Below are 20,791 nucleotides of genomic sequence, written 5' to 3'. Positions count from 1 at the left end.
GTGGATCAGGAAAACTTGCACATGTCCCATCTGTGAGCTGAATTGTTTTCTTGAACAATTTATATATTGAACCCGTAACCCCTAGGACTTTAGAATGTGACTGTGTTTGGCAATAGGGTTTTTAAGTACGTGATTAAGGTAAAACAAGGTACTAGAGTGGGCCCTAATCCAACAGGACTGGTGCCCTTATAAGAAGAGAACATGAGGACACAGACCTACACAGAGGAAGGACCCTTTGAGGACACAGGGAGAAGATGGCGTCTACAAGCCAAGGAGGGAGACCTCAGGAGGAACTAGCCCTGCCCACACCTTGATGTTGAACTTCCAGCTTCCAGAACTGTGAGAAAATAAAATGTTGTTTAAGCTGCCCAGTCTCTGTGATGCTTTGCTATGGCAGCTCAAGCCAATAAATACACCACTTCATCACAAACCAGAATGCAAGAAGTATTTTTCGAAGTGATGTATGTCTGTATGTCTAGAAATACTTTTTAATAGAACTAATTTACAGCTCCACCAATTTAATAACATTTATTTTCAGTGTTTGTTTTTAAAAATTATAAACTTTAGAAAATTATAAATTTGTTTCTGAGTCCCTATTTCTCTCAAGAGTCCTGTTTGAATGATAAAATTATGTAGTGGCCTTATTCAACATCCCCCTCACTTTGTCATTCCCAACTTCCAATTTTCTTGTCCCTGTTTCTTCTTTTTAAATGACTGTTATTTATAGGATCTATTGGAAGCCTTTTCTTTGAGCATCCTCTTGCACGGGGATTTTCCATATTGGTATTAATCATTGATCAAAATTATAAAATGTTACTTTAGTATTCAATAATATTAACAAAATGTTTAATGCATTCTTGAAAATGAAGTCTCTCTCTCTATATATTTTTGAGAAGTGATTTTGCTCTTTCACCAAGGCTGGAGTGCAGTGGCACAACCTCGGCTCACTGCAAGCTCTGCCTCCCGGGTTCACGCCATTCTCCTGCCTCAGCCTCCCGAGTAGCTGGGACTACAGGCGCCCGCCACCACGCCCGGCTAATTTTTTGTATTTTTAGTAGAGACAGGGTTTCACTGTGTTAGCCAGGATTGTCTCGATCTCCTGACCTCGTGATCCACCCGCCTCGGCCTCCCAAAGTCCTGGGATTACAGGCGTAAGCCACCGCGTCTGGCTATTTCATTTTTTTAAATGTCTATATACAGTCATTGAACTAGCTCCACCATTGTAAGGCAAATGGGAGAGTCTCTGTGCTTAACCATTAGTCTATGTCTTCTGGAATAAATGAGAACTGGCCAGCGTTCTCTGGTAATTAACAATTTACATAATGATGAAAGAAAAGTGGCATTAAAACCTGTAAAAGTGGTTTGTGTCAACTGGGTGGGGGGGGGGTTGTTTAAAGGTTGTCCCCTCCCATGATTATGGAGGAAGGTATAAACAAATGGAATTTCAGTTTGAACCTTTAGTATGATTCTTTGCTTGTACACTGACTTTGAAGAGAGAAATCAAAGTGGCCACAGAGAACATTTGCCTCATGCAATTAACATTCACATCCATGCTAACGCATGTTGGGGTGGATGTTGGAGGAGGGCTGGATGCCAAAACCTGGAGAAAAGAGACCACTGACAGGCTGTCTCAGTGATGCTGGGTAACACATTGAATGTCCAAGGCTTGGTCTCATCAATTTTTTAAAATTATGTGCAACCTACTTCTTACCATCAGAATAAAATAAAGAAGCATGCATAAAGTGCTAAGTCAATTATAAAACATCATACAATTATAAATGATGACTTATTACCATATAATTATTATTAAATGATGCCTTTTTGAGAATGGAAGCTGAGTTCGTTGAAGTTCTGCCTTATCCTTTAATTATGGGATTCAATATTATTACTGTACATTTTTCATTCATTCTCATGATGATAGAATTAGCTATCCTTTGTAACTGTTAATATGCAGGCAAGTTTCCAAACTTCTCCAAATGCATGCATTTAGGATAACCATAAATCAACAGATATTTACTGAAATAATGAGTTCTAATTATGAATATGAAGTGGATTAAAAGACATGCAGTATTTACCCAGCAATTGACCAGATTAGCTTAAAAGAAGGACTTAGTGGATACTTATTCTCATGATTTATTGCAAGGACACATAAATCTGTGCTTTCTGAAGTTTAAACTATATATTTTGCACTTGATTTATAAAACCTGCTAATAAATCCAGCTCAACTTCTCATTGAGAAATCATTATCCTAAGCATCAGCTCTTGCTAAGCGTGAGGATTTATAAGCAAGGAAAACACGTGTGCGAAACCTACCACAGATTTGGAAATCATACCAATAAATCTTGGGGAAAAAACCCACCGTTTTATTTACAAACCCTTACCTGATACTTAGGATATAAGTGAAAGATTTAGCAACTATGACTTAAGTAAGTACAATTACAATTAGCATAATAAGCCATTACCTAATCTGATTTTAACACATTAAAATTTCTGAGTGGGATGTATTAGGCATCACAGCTTGAACAGGGATATTATTTTAAATAGACGCTTAAAGAGATTTCTACTTGCAGGAGTTAGTAGGTGTGGAGATGCTGTTTTTGTGCCCTGAGAATACTTCTTAAAGGGCTGATGATGCACACTGGCTGTTGGAAGTGGGAACTATGAACAGTTCACAGCCACTCTGCTGCTCTGGAGAATGACCCTTGGTTGACAGTGAGTTGCTCCTCCTAGAAATTTACCTCTTATCTCCTTACCCAAAAGATCCCAAAGCCAGAGACTCCCTGACGTGGGAGCAGCTGGTTTTTTCATCAGTGAATCACTGGCACCCAAATCTTTGTGTCAAGGTCTACTTCTAAGAAACCCAACCCAAGGCTTTCACTGTCTCTAACAATGCTTCACACACACATGCCATTCAGACTCATTTGCATGACTACTACACATTTAGACAAGCAGGACTTCACTTCAAGCTGCAACTAATTTTTTTTTTTATATTAAATCTCCTTACATAAGTCAAGGTCTGAATGCTTCGAAAATAGCTTCTCGTTTTTCCATCTTGTGTTTGCTCATACAAAAATCAGAGGTGGCTTATTATGTGCAATCATTATCTTGCTCATACAAAAATCAGAGGTGACATTTTATGTGCAATAATTATCTTTAAAAGTATATCAATATTTGGTTGGGTTTGAATAACCTGAACAAGAAAGGCTAGGTAATTTGAGCTCTATGTATTTCAGTTGCATTTCAAGCTAGGCAAGAGGTCTCCACTAAAGATGAGCGTGCAATGAGATCCTGGCTTTCTGACTTCCAAAACCCCTGTGCCTCATCACAGACTAGAGTCATCATTAAGAAATGCATTAAGAGCACAGGACGTTCTGAAATGAGCACACAGTACTTAGGGAGCGAGGAAAACCTTTTCCATTACTTGTGGATGATGATGAATGTGGCCGTAGATGATAATGGTAATGATAGGGCTTAAAAATATTCAATACATAAAGAACATTCCATACAGGAGCTACTTAAATGGAGCCAGGGCTATTAGTGCCTCTCTTTGGTGATTAACTTAGGTGCATTCAAAATTTTGCCTTTGTAACTGTTATCGCCAGCAAGACAAACTACAGAGGATCCTTCATCTCCCTCTTATGGCTTGGAAGTGAAAATGCAACTGTCATATGGAAGAGATTTGGTTCAATACATAGAATGGCGAAGATGAATGTTGAATTTTTATATTGATGATTAACCTTGGGTGCAGAATACTAAATTCAATAAGAGGGATTTCTGTGAGTATTTCTATGGACATTCATATCCTCTTGAGATGCCACCTTGCACTTGGGGAAAACTGAAAAATGGCAACTTCCAATAGCGCACGGTGGGTTGGAAGAAGGAGCTGCAGATCACACAGCCTGAATTCACGTCACCTCTGCACTTCTTGCTAGCTGGGCCAAGTCATGTAACTTGCCTCTTTAGGCAACAGTTCTCTGTGCAAAATTGTTATGATAGCTTCCACCTCATGACTGTTGTGAACATTTAATTGTGAAGTTAACACATATGGTCTCTCCACAAAGCTGCCTGACAAGAATTCTAAATAATTGTGTATATGTATGTATGTGTGTCACATCTATATCTAATCTCCCTATCCGATATATATGCATATCCTATCTCGTGTTATCTATGTATCTATCTATTGCATCTATATCTGTCTCTATCATCTATTCCATCTATCCCATTTATCTACCATCTATTCTATCCACATCTATCTCTACCTAATCTATTTCTCTCTCTCTCTCTCTCCCCCTCTCTGAGACAGAGCTATGTACATATATAGGTGTATACATATATATGTGTGCATATATAGGTGTGTGTGCATATATATATATATACTTATGGGTATGTGGATGTTTTGTGTGTATATATACACACACACTACACACACACACACACACACACACACGTGGCATTTAGTTAAATATATTGGCAATGCAATTCTAACTTTCTTTTCAAGCAATGACTGGAAAAAAGCCCATGCCAGCTAGCAACTTTTCTCTTCTCTGTTGATCTTCCATTCTCTTCACATATTCACTACCCTAAGCATCAACTTTTAACTACATTATACTGTACAAATTATTAGAGCTGTTAATCACCTCAACTCTCAAGACTACCCTACTCAGAGGAAAGAATGGAAAGTTCAGACTACAAAGTTAGACCATGGCGAAGAAAGAGACTGACTTAGGAATACTACAGACTATGCACGGAGATAAAGGTGTGTCACATTCAGAAAAAATAAGTACTTAGACTCTTACAACTGATGCTAGCCTAGGAATTTTACATGCAACCTAATGGCTATGACTGAGCCTCATTATCTAAGTGTGTGAGCATATGTATTTTCACATATGCCCAAGATTCCCGGGGGTCTTATTTCTAAAAACCAAAAAAACAAAAAATAAAGAAATTATAGTTTCCAATTGGAGGATCTCTACTATTTACTATTTTTGTGTATTTGCTGTTATGTAAACATACCACATTTAGGAAAAAAGTGAAATGAATGAAAGGAAACTAAATCAATCATGAATTAGATATTTCTTGTTATTCTTGAATCTTAGAAGGAACCACTTCACACTGGGAAAATTATGTCTGTAATTTTCCTCATGTCCCAAAAATATGTTTTGAGGGAGACAGTGTCAGGACTTGGATGTTGTGGAATGTAGCCATGCAACTGAGACAAGGTGTTGGGAGTTTGCTGGGTGTGAGGAGGAGATGGAGGAAGCAGTAATGTGAATAGCATTACCATATTTCCCTCATGTCTTCTTTGTGTTAGTTTTCAGAATATAATGATACACTAGAGAAATATTTTAAAGTTCCCTATGTATGTGCTCTGGATTTTATTTTCCATCCCTTCCTTCCCAATGGACTCTAGTTAATTTGGTTTTATCATTGCTCTGGGTTGCCTTATCATTGCAATGCATATGTGTATATCTATATCTATAAGTAGATATAGATTGATGATAGATAAACAATAGATGATAGATAGATAAACAGGTAGAGATAGATAAACAGGTAGAGATAGATAAACAGATAGGTAGATGATAGATCATAAAATAGGTGATAGATTAGATAGCTGATAGATCAATACATGATAGATGACAGATTGCATAGATAGATAATAGATAAATAGGTAGGTAGAGAGATAGATAGATAGAATGGATAGACAGGTAGATGGATAGATAGATATAAAGATATAGATTCATTTGTGAAACTTAAGTAAATGTATCATGCTGAAGGTCATTCTTCGTTTATAGTTAAATTTGAGATTGAATGAATTGATACCTATAACTATAGTTTATTCATCTTGTTGATTATTCCAATGTGGGCACTTTCTAACTTTTCATTATTCCAAGCAAGTTACTGTTAGCATTCTTTTCCATGACACTGCACCCATAGCTTGAGCTTCTCTCAAGTAGAAAGCAGGCTGGTAGGCTGAGCACATCTTCAATTCTCCTGATGTTTCAAGATGGCGTCCTAAAGTGGTTCTATCAATTCACACTCTCTCCAACAGAGCAAGGGATCTCTTTTGGCTTCATGTCTTCCTTAGTGCTTGAGACTGTCAGACTTTACTTTTTGCCATCTTAGTGGAGTCTCATTGCTGTTTTAATTTGAATTTCCCTAACCAGGAGTAAAAGAGGTCTTTTCACATGTAATTGATCATTCAGGTTTTTCCTTCATTTAAATGCTCTTCTTTTCCTTTAATATGTCCTACAGAGGTATTTTTTCCCTTTACATATTGATTTGTTGAACTATGTGTGTGTGTGTGTATTCATAAATAGTGCTATACATAGTAGCCACATCTGTCTATATTTCCATATATACATATATATTTACATCTTCATATTCTTGATATTAATTATAATCCCTTTGAATAAAATATGTTCCAAATAGTCTTCTCACATTCTTGGTTTTTCTCTTTTTTCAGGGTATTTTAAACTTTCAGATATGTTGATCATTTGTATATTCAAATTAATCAATGTTGTTTTAAAAGAATTTGTTCTTCTTGTGTCTTACATACCAAATCTGTTCTATTTCAGGGAAATTAATATTTCTACCTACAGTTACTTCCAAATCCTTCAAGCTTTGCTTTTCACATTTAGGCCTTTAATCTCTCTAGATTTTAATTTATTTAAATTTTCATAGGGCATGAGATAGGGATTTATCTTTTTACCCATTATGGATAACCATTTCACAAGCACTTTTGTTAGTTTATCCTTTTCCCACTAATTTGTAACAACACTGTTGTAAATATGCTTCCATATATGAGGGAAAAGATTTCCAGGCTCTCTATGCAGTTTCATTCTTCTATTTTTTCAATGATTATTCCACAATTATGCCCTGACTTTCTGTAGCTTTATAATAAATCTTGACAAGTTCTCTACATTATTCTTTTTTTGTTCTTTCAAAATTAAGTTAACCCTAATAATTAATTTAATTAATTTCTTTTAAAGAAAAATAACTTTATTAACTTAATAAAGTTAATTTTGTTAAGGATGGAATTTTAACAGTAACTTTCTCTGGGCACTACAAACAAATCTCTGCTTGTTGGCTTCTCTCATTCCTACTATGAGCTGTGTTGCTGCTATAATTATTATTCTGTTGTGTATGATGTTTTGTTTATTCTGGTTGCTTCTGTGGGTTTTCACTTGTCTGTTCTTGAATTTCAGTTTGATGTGCCAGGGTGTGGACTTGTCTTTATTTCCCCTGATTTGTATTCATTTTGTTCTGTGACTCTGCGTGTTCCTGTTTCATATGATTCTGGAATATTCCCATGGTTATCTTTTGGAATATTGCTTGTTCCTTATTCTCTGGATGCTGTTATTCTCCAACACCTTTTAGTCATTGTATCCTGAATCTCTTCCATGCACCCTCCTTCTCCCTAAAACTGACTTTGATACAATCTATCCGTTGATATTTATGTACTGCATTCTAAGTAATCTTTTCACGTCTCTCTGCCCATTCATTTTTTTTCTCAGTTCAATCATGTGTAATCTGACCTTTACTTTATCCATCGAGATTTGGGTTCCAGGGCTTGCTTTTTACTTCTACAAGTTCTCATTTTTATTTCAAACCCATCTGTCCTTTAATTACAGTCTCTTCCTCTTATTTCTGGTCCTTCTTCAATTCTAAATGCTTTTCGTAATCCAAATCTGATTACATATTATGTTGTTGTGATTATATTGCTATTTGTGCCTTTTGACCATCATGAGCATTGGATTGGGACTTCACATGTATTGTGACTTTTGATTATGAACTCATGTTCAGGAGGGTTTTATCAGTGGGAATTGTATTGTGCCTTTTGACCTTCATGAGCATTGGGTTGTGACTTCACTATATTGTGATTTTGTATTGTGAACTCATCTTCAGGAGGGTTTTATCAGTGGGAATTGTGTGCAGCTCTTGATTAGCGTGTTCCTCTGTAGAAGATTTTTAAATGTGTTGCTGCCATGAGCTGTAGTGTTGATACTCCCCCAGGACCAGTTCATTTTTCACTTGCATGTTGTAGCTTCGAGAAGCATAGTGATCACATAAACTACAAATCTGGATCCATAAGATCAAACTTAACTGTCAAAAATGTACACTAAGGTCATTTTTATAGATCAAGAAAAAACAAGCTTTCTTTTTCACTCTCCTATACTAGCAGAAAATTATCTTTACTTTGAAAGATCCCAATCCTACTTGTTATCTCAGTTCCAGCTCCAACAATCCCTATAGTTTACTAAAACCAGCACAAACTTCCCAGGGTGGCAATAATGTCATGCACTTATATTCATGTTGTTTTGTACTTTTTATTTTTGGGGTATGTTGAGTTTTTTCCTTTTGCGGTGGCGGGGAATTTGATTTTGCATTTAAAGGATAACTGTTGCACCTTACATAGCACTTCTAGTTGTTTTGTAACAAGAGCATTCTCAGGTTATCAAGTTATTCTCATCAATAGAAGATAAAGCTGTAGGGTTAGGTTTTTCAAACATAAATGCAACCCTTCGCATCTCTGATAACACTCTCCCACAGTTTCCATTTTTCACTTGAAATGCAATTCCAATCTCTGTCTGACTTCACATTCTTTCATTCTTCCCCTCATCCACTTTATTCCCCTCTTTTATCAGTCATTTAAATTCTTGATATCTGATTGCAATGCTTTCCCCCAGTAATGTGTGTGAAGGGTGTGTGTATAAGAGCTCATTCATTTACTCCAATCTCAGTTCAAATGCTACTTTCTAAGTGAGGCTTTCTTTTATCATTTTCCGAGACACTTCCCAGTCCATTCTCTGCTTTAATTTTTTCATAGGACTTTCTACCACCTTCAAGTATATTTATGTTTGTTTGCTTGTTATCTGTCTTTTGCCCCTGAGATGTGAGGCTCAGGAAACAAATGTTTGTGCTTATCTTATTGATAGCTGTATCATTTTGACTAAAAGAATGCTTTACCCATATAGGCTCTTAATAAATATTTGTTGAGTAAGTAGCTAAACATCTTTATCTCTGTTACTACCTCAATTAAATAACATAGAGGGATTTTCAATCCAGGTATTTTAATTTCCAATATACAGTTTCTTTATGAGCCTACTAGTTCCCTACCTTTCAACTCTTAGGATTTTGCAGAGAGTATTTAAAATGTATTAATGAGTTAGGTGCAGTGGCTCATGCCTGTAATCCAGCACTTTGGGAGGCCAAGGCAGATGGATCACTTGAGGTCAGGAGTTGGAGACCAGTCTGGCCAACATGGTGAAACCCCGTTTCTACTAAAAATACAAAAAAATTAGCCGGGTGTGGTGGCTTGTGCCTGTAATCTCAGCTATTCAGGAGACTGAGGCAGGAGAATTGCTTGAACTCAGGAGGTGGAGGTTGCAGTGAGCCAAGATCGTACCACTGGACTGCAGCCTGGGCAACAGAGCAAGACTCCCTCTCAAAAGAAAAAAAAAATATATATATATATATGTGTATATATAAATGGTTTTCTTGCAAGAAAATACATATATCTGTTTAGGTGTATGCGTATATATATATTTACACATATGTTTCTGTATCTTTATGTATACATTTACACATATATGTTTTTGGTGTATGTATGTATATACTTACACCCATGTTTCTGTATATGTATATATTTACACATATGTTTCTGCATATGTACATATTTATACATATGTTCCTGTATATGCATGTGTACATTTACACATGTTTCTGTATGTGTGTGTGTATATTTACACATGTTTTTGTATATGCATGTATATGCTTACACATATGTTTCTATATATGTATATATTTACACATATTAATTTCTGTATGTGTGTACATATTTACACATATGTTTTTGTTTATATATTTATACATATTTTTCTGTATGTATATATATTATTTTAGAAAGCATGCTATAATATCCACTAATACTATTGTCATTTTTTAAAATATATTTATAATCTAACTCTAAATATGAGTATTTAAAAGCATATTTTTACGTAATGAGATCCATTGCTCAAAATGGTTTTCTAGTCTCACCATCTTCCTTTATCTCTACTCAGACTTTTTCTGTTTTGTTTTTCTCGTGGCCCAGGCTGGAGTGCAGAGTACAATCATAGCTCACGACAGCCTCAAACTCCTGGGCTTATCTTTCAGCCTACTGAGTAGCTAGGACTCGGAGTGTGTGCCAACACCATGCTAATTTTTGAAACAATTATTTTTGGTGGAGATGGGGTCTCAGTCTTGCTGTGTTGCCCAGACTGGCCTTGAACTCCTGGCTTCGTGTGATCCTCCTGCCTTGGCTTCCCAAAGTGCTGGAATTACAGATGTGAGCCACTGAACTGGCCAGATGTTTTGTTTGTATTGAGTACTTTTGTGCATCTCAGTCTCAGTAAGGAAAGTAAACCTTCTGAGATGCTGCATATATTAGAAAAAATTCTTTTCTTTTTCTGTTTCCTTTTTCCTTCCAGTAAAATAGTGTATATAGGATGCTTGGATCCCAGCTGTTTTCCAGTCATAGTATGTAATATTAACTGTTTTCTAGATTCCTGTATGGTGATGAGTATGTTTGATTCAAGACTAATTTTCTTTTTATTACAAATAATCCTTCATTTGTGGAGGCTTCTAAGGTTTTTTCTGTATCTTTGTGATTAATCAATTTAATAAGAATTGTCCTTTTTTGTTCTATTTTTGCCTCCTACCTCCTGAGATAATTTTTCCATTTGTCTTTCCAAAATATCCATGTAGTTTATTAGCAGTGACTCATCACTTTTTAACTTGCCTTATTTATTGATTTTTAAATTTTACCATTATCATTCTTAAATTCAGAAAGTCTCTTTAAAAAATATCCTCATTTTATCTCCTTGGTTGTCACAAGATCTTTCATCTGTACTCTCTCTTTTGTCTCTCCGATTATATCCTCCTCATTAGATGTTGATAGTGTCTCTTTTTCATTTTTAAATGAGATACTAATTTTTTTAAATTAATTGAATTTTTCCTTTGCGCCAAACAAAGTAGTTTACCGGAGGAGGCTCTCTCTTTTTTCTTTTCTCTTCTTCTTCTTCTTCTTTTTTTTTTTTTTTTTTTTTTTTTTTTTGAGACAGAGTCTCACTCTGTCACCCAGGCTGGAGTGCAGTGGTATAATCACAGCTCACTGTGGCCTCAAGCCTCTGGCTTCAAAGGATCTTCCCACCTCAGCCTCCTGAGTAGCTGGGACTATACACACACACCACCATGCCCAGCTAATTTTTTTATTTGTTTGTTTATTTTCTGCTGTAGAGGCGGGGTCTCAGCATGTTGCCCAGGCTGATCTCAAACCACTGGGCTCAAGTGATCCACCCACATCAGCCTCTCAAAGTGCTGGGATTTCAGGCATGAGACACTGTGTCCAACCATCTCTCATGCTGGTGGGCAGTAGAAGATGGAGCAGTTTAACAGGCCAGTAGGCAACAACCTGCTCAAGCGAGGTCCACCCCTCCCTAAGAAGTAAAGGGAGGCTTCTGTTTCCAAATCTCTATAGGGATCAGGATGGTCATCCTCTTGTATGCATTAGGCACACAGGGTTCTGCCTGGGGAACAGTTGTGTCAACACACTCAGGAAGATGCCCACAGAAGAACCCACTCCAAGCAGTGAGGTGAAAACCTCCATGAGGCAATGCACTAAAGACCTCTACCAGTATGGGCCACTAGGGGCTAGGTGTTGCACAGAGAACTCACCCATAGGTTCAATCCAGGACCCCAGATGCCCTACTCCCTCCTTTTATATCTCCAGTGAGGCATCTGAATACCAAAGGGACCAAGGCCATAAGTTGCTATCCCTGGCATCTTCCAAAATATGTTTTCTAATTTGCAACCAATGACCAGAAGATTTTTCTCCAGTTTGCTTGTTTATTACCAGGTCATTGAACTGTGTATCCAAGCTGGGTGGTATCTTAGAGCTGACATAGCCCAGAAATTTTCAAACTCTGTTCTGAGCACCACTTGGTCTAAGAGTGAGGGGTGGAGATTGTTAATGACAGAGGTGGAGACTATGAATGATAGAAGTGCTTTCTGATTGTTTTATGGATTGCTCTTGAATCCATTGCACAGAATCTTATGGATTTCTGTTGTTCTTGTTTTTAAAGGATTGCAGTTTCAGCCACAATTTTATTTGAAGACTCATGATCCATGCAGCTTCCTCATTTCACATTATGTAGAAAAGCCACACGGCTCATCTGAGGTTACTGAATTGGCGAGGAGGCACTAACTAAAATCCAGGTGTCACAGTTTGCTGCACAACCATCCCCTTTACATTTGTGTGCAGGATTACCCTGCTGTATGAGGGTAAAACGAACACACTCTTCCTCCAGGTAAATAACTTTAGGATGCATTATCCTTAGCAGAGAATGTTCTTCTCATAATACAAATGTGACACTCATTGTTTCTCTTTAATATAAATAATTAGACAAGAAGTCTTGAAATAAGAAAAGGTAAAAACACATGGGAAAAATATATATTCTTTAATGATGTTGTTTTGTAGATGTTTCATGTCTTACTTCAAGTGTGCCTAACAAAGCCTTTTCTATTAAATAAGGATAAAACCAGATGACCCTTTAAGAAGGTAACCAATATTAAAAGCATCTTACCTCATTGTTCTGGATTGAGCACATTCGACTATTATTGGAAACAACTGCCCCATAACCACCAAAATCACCATTATCCTGTTGCACAGACATTTCAGGCTATGTTTCCAAAGTACTTTTAAATCATTTTTATTAGTTATTACCCTGTGCTCTAGTTTTTTAATTGGCAGACATTGCATCTCAGTGCCATGTTCCTAATTAAATCCCCAGACTAAACTGTGAAAACTGCCCCCATATTTTTACACGACGTGGATGCCATTTGAAAAGGGAATACATGAATTTTAATTATGTTGTTCATCTTTATGCAATGGAGCCAATCACTAGATTTTAGAAAAATATATTCCACCCAAGTTTGTCTAAAATGTTCCTACATTGGGGTTATTGTATTCTACAATTCTATGCCTTGTGAAACAAGCTTTTTTTTTTTTTTTTTAATTCCCTTTATTAACCTTGAGAACATCAAGCTATGTGAAATAAACTTATCACAAGAGAAGAAATATGTGATCCCATTGATAGGAGGCTTCTAAAGTCATCAGCTTTGTGGAATCCAGTTCATTCAGAAAATAGAATGGTGTTTCCCAGGGGTTGGGGCAGGGGGAATGGGGAGTTGTTGTTTAATAGGCACAGAGTCCCCATTTTGCAAGATGAAAAGAATTCTGCAAGATCATGTTCTTTGCAGTGATAGGGATGGAGCTGGAGGCTATTATCCTAAGCAAACTAACGCAGAAACAGAAAACTAAGTACCATATGTTTGCACTTATCAATGGGAGCTAAACAATGAGGAGGCATGGACACATAGAGGATAACACCACACAATGGAACATTCTTGAGGGTGGGAGGTGGGAAGAGGAAAGGGATCAGAAAAAACACCGAGCTGGTGCTATGCTTATTACCTGGCTGAGAAAACAATCTGTACACCACACCCCCGTGAGCCACAGTTTACCTATTGTATTAGTCTATTTCCATGCCGCTGTAAAGAACACCCTGAGACTGGGTAATTTATAAAGGAAAGAGATTTAATTGATTCACAGTTCTGCATGGGTGGGGAGGCCTCGGGAAACTTACAATCAAGATGGAAGGTGAAGGGGAAGCAAGCACCTTCTTTACAAGGTGGCAGGAAGGAGAGGGAGAGCAGGGGAAACTGTCACTTATAAACTATCAGATCTCGTGAGAACCCCCTCACTATCACGAGAACAGCAAGGGGGAAACAAACCCCATGATCCAATCACCTCCCACTGGGTCTCTCCCTGAACACCTGGGGATTACAACTGGAGATGGGTGGGGACAGAGACCCAAACCATATCACCTAAATAACAGACCTACACATGTATGCCTGAGCCTAAAATTAAAGTTAAAAGTAAAGAAGAGAGTTCTGGAGATTTGCTTCCTCAACAATGTGAGTGTTCTTAATTACTACTGAACTGAACACTTTAGAATGGTTAAAATGGCACATTTTAGGCTGTGCGTATTTTACCATAATTAAAAAACTTTAAAAAGTTCCTTTAAACTGATAAGTGTATCCTCACTGTACAAAAATAATGTGGGGAAGCAACAGAGAAAGTGTTATTACTTGGAGTATTGATTTCCAGGAGTTTGTGGTCCTGCAAGTTTGAATGAACCCCAGTAGAAAACATGACTATTGCCAAGGCGGATTCCATGGAATAGTTGTCATGGTAGTATTCCAGCAGCCACACGCTGGGTCATATGAATCTAGTAGTTTCTGAGTTGAATTTTTTTTTCCCCTTTGAGACAGGGTCTCGTCCTATAACCCAGAGTGGAGTGTAGTGGCATGATCATGGTTCACTGTAGCCTCAACCTTGTGGGCTCAGTTCATCCTCCCGCCTCAGCCACCCGAGTAGCTGGAACTACAGGTGCACGCCACCATCCCCAGCTAATTTTTACATTTTTTGTAGAGATGAGGTTTTGCCATGTTGCCCAGACTGGTCTGGAACTCCTGGGCTCAAGCAATCCTCTCAAAGTGCTGGGATTACAGGCATGAGCCACCGTACCCTGTGGCAGTTACATTCTTAAAGCAAGGATTGGGAAAGAGAATATCGTTGAAAGGTTTCTATCTGACTGAAATCTTAGAACTCTTCCTATTCGATTTTTTCCAGTTCAGTTTCAAACTCCTGCATGTGGAGTGAAGGGCGAAAGCGAGGTTAATAACCACAGGATGATCCTTTACCAGTGAGGCCGTGAGGGAACTGGGCTTCCTGACCTGAGGGTTCAGACTTGCTCCACTTCATTGCAAAGAAACTAGTCATGCATCTTCTGCCATAGGGCTTAATGATTTATCATCTTCTGGTACTTTGTCGAGATGACAACAGGCATCACATCGTTTATTTTTCTCTATGGAATCCATATGAGGTGGAGCCGATGGAGCACTCTGCAACCTACCTATGCAACCTACTGCATTGAACGATATCTATTGCTTCAGACATAAGAACGATTTTGCAAGATGAATTCGGGCTTGTTTGTATTTGAGCTGGCAAAGAATAGAGAAGTGTCTCTGATGGAAATTGCATTTGTGCAGGGAGAGGTAACACATGCGACTGAGTCAGGGATCATAAGAGCAAACAGGTGAAATTTCACAGTCCCTACTGGAAACCTGGCTACACATATTTTATCCTCTAAAATCCTTCTGAGGATTAAGTGGTATTATGCACTGCCTATTGTTTTTCTCTAAATCCTGTCTTGTAGAAGGCAATGTCAATAAAATAGCACGCAGAACGGCTGGGCCATCCTTTATTGCCAGCTGATCCCACAAAGCATTTTATGAACATCTCAGACAAAAGATGGTTCTATCCTCATGGAATTAAATCAAATTAGTCCCCTCCTTAAAGCTCCCAATGGGGATAGCACTTACAATGATGGTTGAAATGAAGGAACTCACCTAAATCAAATAAGGTAATGCATGTGAAATGATTCCATAAGCTTCAACAGATAAATTTCAGTTATTTGGCTAATTTTAATAGTATTATTACTACTAAAATTACTATTCATAAGGCAACTTAGACCATCCTTGATACTTTCAGGCAGAGGTTCGTAAACTATGACTCACGGGTTAAATCTGACCAGCTGCCATGTTTGTGTGTTTCGTACAGCTTTTTTAATGACTGGTGTGTTAAGAATGGTTCATATGTTCATTGCATCACTGCTCACAGTAGCAATGACATGGAATCAACCTAAATGCCCATCAATGACAGACTGCGTGAAGAAAATGTGGTACGTATACACCATGAAATACTATACAGACATAAAAAATAATGAGATCATGTGTTTTTGCAGGGACATGAATGGAGCTGGAGGCTACTATCCTTAGCAAACTAACACAAGAACAGAAAACCAAATGCCGCATGTTCTCACTTATAAGTGGAAGCTAAATGATGAGAACCGTGGATACATAGAGAAGAACAACACACCTTGGGGCCTATCAGAGGCTGGAGGGTGGGAGGAGGGAGAGGATTGGGAAAAATAACTAATGAGAATACCTGGATGATGAAATAGTTTGCACAGCAAACCCCCATGACACACATTTACCTATGAAACAAACCTGCACATGTATTCCCGAATTTAAAAGTTGAAAAAAACTTAATTAGTTGTATATGTACTTACATAATCTTCTCAGCATTGCTTCTTGGGTATACAGAGTGAAAAGTATAAAATATTATCTGGCTCTTGGGGAACAACAACAAAAAAAGGGTTGCAGAACTCTGTCTTACAACCAGGGCTTTATAAATGTATATTTAAATTCAAAAAGAGCTTCAAAGGATCTTCTGAAGAACCCTGGTGATATTGCAGCCTCCGTGTCAAAGATTATTTTAAAATGAGTCTGAACTTTTGTTCAGTAAAGACAATGCCACTGGAAGCTGGGCTTCCGGATCTGAGGGTTCAGACTTGCCCCACTTCATTGCAAAGAAACTAGTCATGCATCTTCTGCTATAGTGTTTAATGATTTATCATCTACTGGTACTTTGTTGAGATGACAGCAGGCATCGTGTCATTTATTTTTCTCTATGGAATCCGTATGAGGCTGAGTGGACGGAGCACTCTGCAAAAGAGACCTCCAAGTTTGTGAATGGTCTATTTTCTAGAATACGTTAAAAGCATTTTGTAACTTAAAGAATTTCACCTCTGTTCTGCTCGTTGATAATTTCCCTCTTAAATAATTACTAGCAAAACGTTTCAGTGACACAGAAGTTAGTGTTCTCAAGGAAACAAGTTAAGTCATTCTTTAATGCTATTTACAGAGTCCTTATTAAGGTATCAGCCTAATGCCTTTCTAAAGAGGGTGATGGGTAGTGGGTCGATCTCTCAGGAACACTTTAGTTCTGTGCTTCAAAGTGTAGCTTTGCATTACTCAAGGGATTGTGGAGTAATCTGCTTTACAGTTCAGAGAATGCAATTTTCAAAGATTCGCGTCTGTCTTTACACATCTTCTGTCACTCTAAACTTCCCAGGAAGAGCATGCATGCACAATGGCACAATGACTTAAACAATACACACATTTCTAGGAAAAGAACACATTTGGAAACTCGCATTTATAGGTGCCAGATTAATGCATTTGGCCAGTTTCACACAAGACCTGTATGAAAATGGTATAAATGAACATCGATAATCCACTAAATTATGTTTTTTCATATATGTGTATTACATATACACACATATACATGTCTACATGCATATAAGTATATGTAGATATACATACACACACAGATACACGTACTAAATTGTTGCAAACGTAATTACTTTTAATGACAAAAACAATTTGCAATTGCAAAAATGCAATTACTTTTGCACCAACTTATATGTGCAGAGAGAGAGGAAAGACAGAGAGGGAGAAAGGTTTATTTGATGGTGCCAGAGGCTGGCAACAAGTTGCAAAGTAGTCTGGCTTGCTGAAGACCGGGAAAACAGTGCATGATGCCGTCCTGAGTCTAACTGCTGGAAACCCAGGCTGAATTTCTATGTTGGAGTCTGGAAGCTGATCTCCTTCTTTGGGAAACATTGGTCTTTGTGCTTGAGGCCTTTGACTGACTGAATGGGGCCCACCCATGTTACGGAGGTCAATGTGCTTTACTAAAACTCAACTGATAGTAAATGTTCACCACATCCCAAAGGAAAAATCCCTTGCCTTGGCTGGGCTTGATGACTCATGCCTGTAATCCCAGCACTTTGGGAGGCTGAGTCAGGAGGATGACTTGAAGTCAGGGCAACATAGTGAGACCCACCCGAGCAACATAGCAAGACTCATAACTGTAAAACTTTTAATAACTTAGGCAGGCACTGGGGCTTGTGCCTGTAGTCCTAGCTACTCAGGAAACTGAAGCAGGAGGATCGCTTAGGCCCAGAAGGTTGAGGCTGGAGTGAGTTGTGTGATGCACTCCGGCCGAGGTGACAGAGCAAGACCCTGTCTCTAAAATGAACAAACAAAAAAGTTCCTTCCCAACAAATATCTAGACTAAGTGTTTAGACAAACAACTGGTCACCAGTTTCTAGCCAGGCAGACACATAAAACTAACCATCACACCAACTATAGTTGCAGTAAGTTTTAAAACTATATATTTTTTATTTCAATAGCTTTTGGGGTACAGGTAATTTTTGCCTACATGGATGAATTGTTTAGTGGTGAGGTCTAAGGTTTTAGTGCACCTGTCACTTAAGTAGTGTACATTGTACCCAATATCTAATTATTTATCCCTCACCTCCTTCCCACCCTCCCAGCTTCTGAGTCTCCAGTTTATATTTTACCATTCTGTATGCCTTTGTGTGCCCATCATTTAGCTCCCACTTATAAGTGAGAACCTATGATATTTGATTTTCCCTTCTTGACTTACTTCACTTAAAATAATGGCTTCCAGCCCCATCACAGAGATATTATTTCATTCATTTTTATGGCTGAGTAGTATTCTATGCTGTATATATACCATATGTTCTTTATTTACTCATTGGTTGGTGGGCACTTAAGTTGATTCCATATCTTGCATTTGTGATTTCTGCTGCAATAAACATATACATGCAGGTGTCCTTTTCGTATAATGGCTTCTTTTCCTTTGGGTAGATGCCCAGTAGTGGGATTGCTGGATCAAATGGTAGGTCTACTTTTAGTTCTTGGAGAAATCTCCATACTGTTTTCCACAGATGTTGTACTAATTTACATTCCCACCAGCAGTGTACAAGCATTCCCTTTTTGCCCATATCCACACCAACATTCATTGTTTTTTGACTTTTTAATAATGGGCATTCTTGCAAGGTAAGTTGATATCCCATTGTGGCTTTAATTTGCATTTCTCTGATGATTGGTGATGTTGATCATTTTTTGTTTGTTGGTATGTTGAGCATGTTTCTTGGCCATTTCTATATCTTCTTTTGAGAAATGTCTATTCATGGCATTTGCCCAGTTTTTGATGGAGTTATTTGAATTTTCTTTGCTCATTTGTTTGTGTAACTTTAAGAATCCAGGTAACTCCATTGTAGTGTCTCTTTAATCTGTCAGCCACAGTCATATATTTACTGAAGCAGACGCCTCTTCCTCCCATGAAGGGGGTTGTGCCTGTACCCTTCCCAATCAATCAGCTAAGAAAAACCTCTCAGAAGGGTACAGTAGGCTGTCTTACAGCCCACGTTGTAGAGACAGGCCAACCCTGTAGAATCGCATTGGTTTTTGAAAGGCACAAATGAAAAGATACATTGAGAAGCTTTGGAACACAAGATACATTTTATACTCCCTTTGCAGGGTCATATTCAGCCAGAGTCAGCCACATTACAGACAGATTTTCAGGGTCTTCGTGGAATTCTTGCTGGAAGTAACTGATGCCTTGATTTTGAAGCTTCCTTTGATCTTGAATTGGGTCTATCAGGTAAACACACTGACCTGTCTTCTTAGCAGCCAGTTGCTGGCGACCTTTCCACAGCCTGTGTCCATCCAGGAGTTCAGCGAAAGCCTGGCCTTTCCTCCTGCTCTGAGCCCAGCTCTCTACCAGCCTCTTTGAACCCTTGCCTGGATGGTACCTACTTCTCTGCAAAGGCAAATCAACACAGAGGTGTCATCAATCTGTACTAGTCTATTAGTTTTAGTTTTCTAGGACCGCTGTAACAAATTGTTACAAAATGGGTGGTTTAACAAAAAATTATATCCTTTCCCAGTCCTGGGGAACAGAAGTCTGAGAACAAGGTATGGGCAGGGTGGCATGCCCTCTGAAGGCTCTAGGGGAGGATCCTTCCTGCCTCTCCCAGGTCCTGGGGGTTTCAGGTGTCCCTAGGCTTGTGGCCGTATCACTTGTCTCTGCCTCTGTCTCCACGTGGCACATGGCATTTTCCTCTGTGTCCGTGTCTCCTCTTCTGTCTCTTAGAAGGACACTGGTCATTGAATTAAGGCCACCCTAAGTCAGAATAATCTCATCTCCAGATCTGACTTTATTTACAAATCTACAAAGACTATTTTTCTAAATAAGGTCATATTCCATGTTCTGGGCTTTATGATATGGATTTATCTTTCTGGAGGCAACTGTTCAATCCGCTACAATTGTATCTAGTTCTTTCCAGAGATGCTAGGGCAGGACCCTTCTTGCCTCTCCCAGCTCCTGGGGGCTCTAGGCATCCCTGGGCTTGTGGGCCACATCACTGCACTCTCTACCTCCATTTCCACATGGCCTTCTCCTCTGTGTCTGTGTCTTTTCTTTTCTGCCTCTTAGAAGGAATTTAAGATTACAACTACTGCTAGATTTCCCCTTATTGCTCTGGATAAGGAGTCCTTAGAATCTCCTGTAGTACAAAAGTTTTCGTTTTACATTGCAGCCCCTTACAAAGAGGGCTTAGGCCAATGTTTGTGCTAACTTCCCTTCTACATCTCTGGATTCTGTCTCACCAGCTCCCTGTCATTTCCCCAAAGATGTCCTGTGCTTCCTTACCTCCACCCACCTCATCCCACTCTTCATCCCTGCAACATCTGTCCTTATTTTTATTTTTATTTTTTTTGAGACAAGGTCTTGCTCTGTAGCCCAAGCTGGAGTGCAGTGGTGCGATCATAGCTCACTGCAGCCTTGATCTGGGTCCAAGCGACACTCTCACCTCAGCCTCCAGAGCAGCTGGGACTATAGGCACACAACACCATGCCTGGCAATGTTCTGTTATTTTTTTGTCGAGATGGGAGTGTCCTTATGTTGCCCGGG

This window comes from Macaca nemestrina, chromosome X (assembly GCF_043159975.1).
Source record: "Macaca nemestrina isolate mMacNem1 chromosome X, mMacNem.hap1, whole genome shotgun sequence".
NCBI classification, from domain to species: domain Eukaryota; kingdom Metazoa; phylum Chordata; class Mammalia; order Primates; family Cercopithecidae; genus Macaca; species Macaca nemestrina.
The sequence above is the reverse complement of the archived record's forward strand: the minus strand, read 5'-3'. Positions refer to the sequence as shown.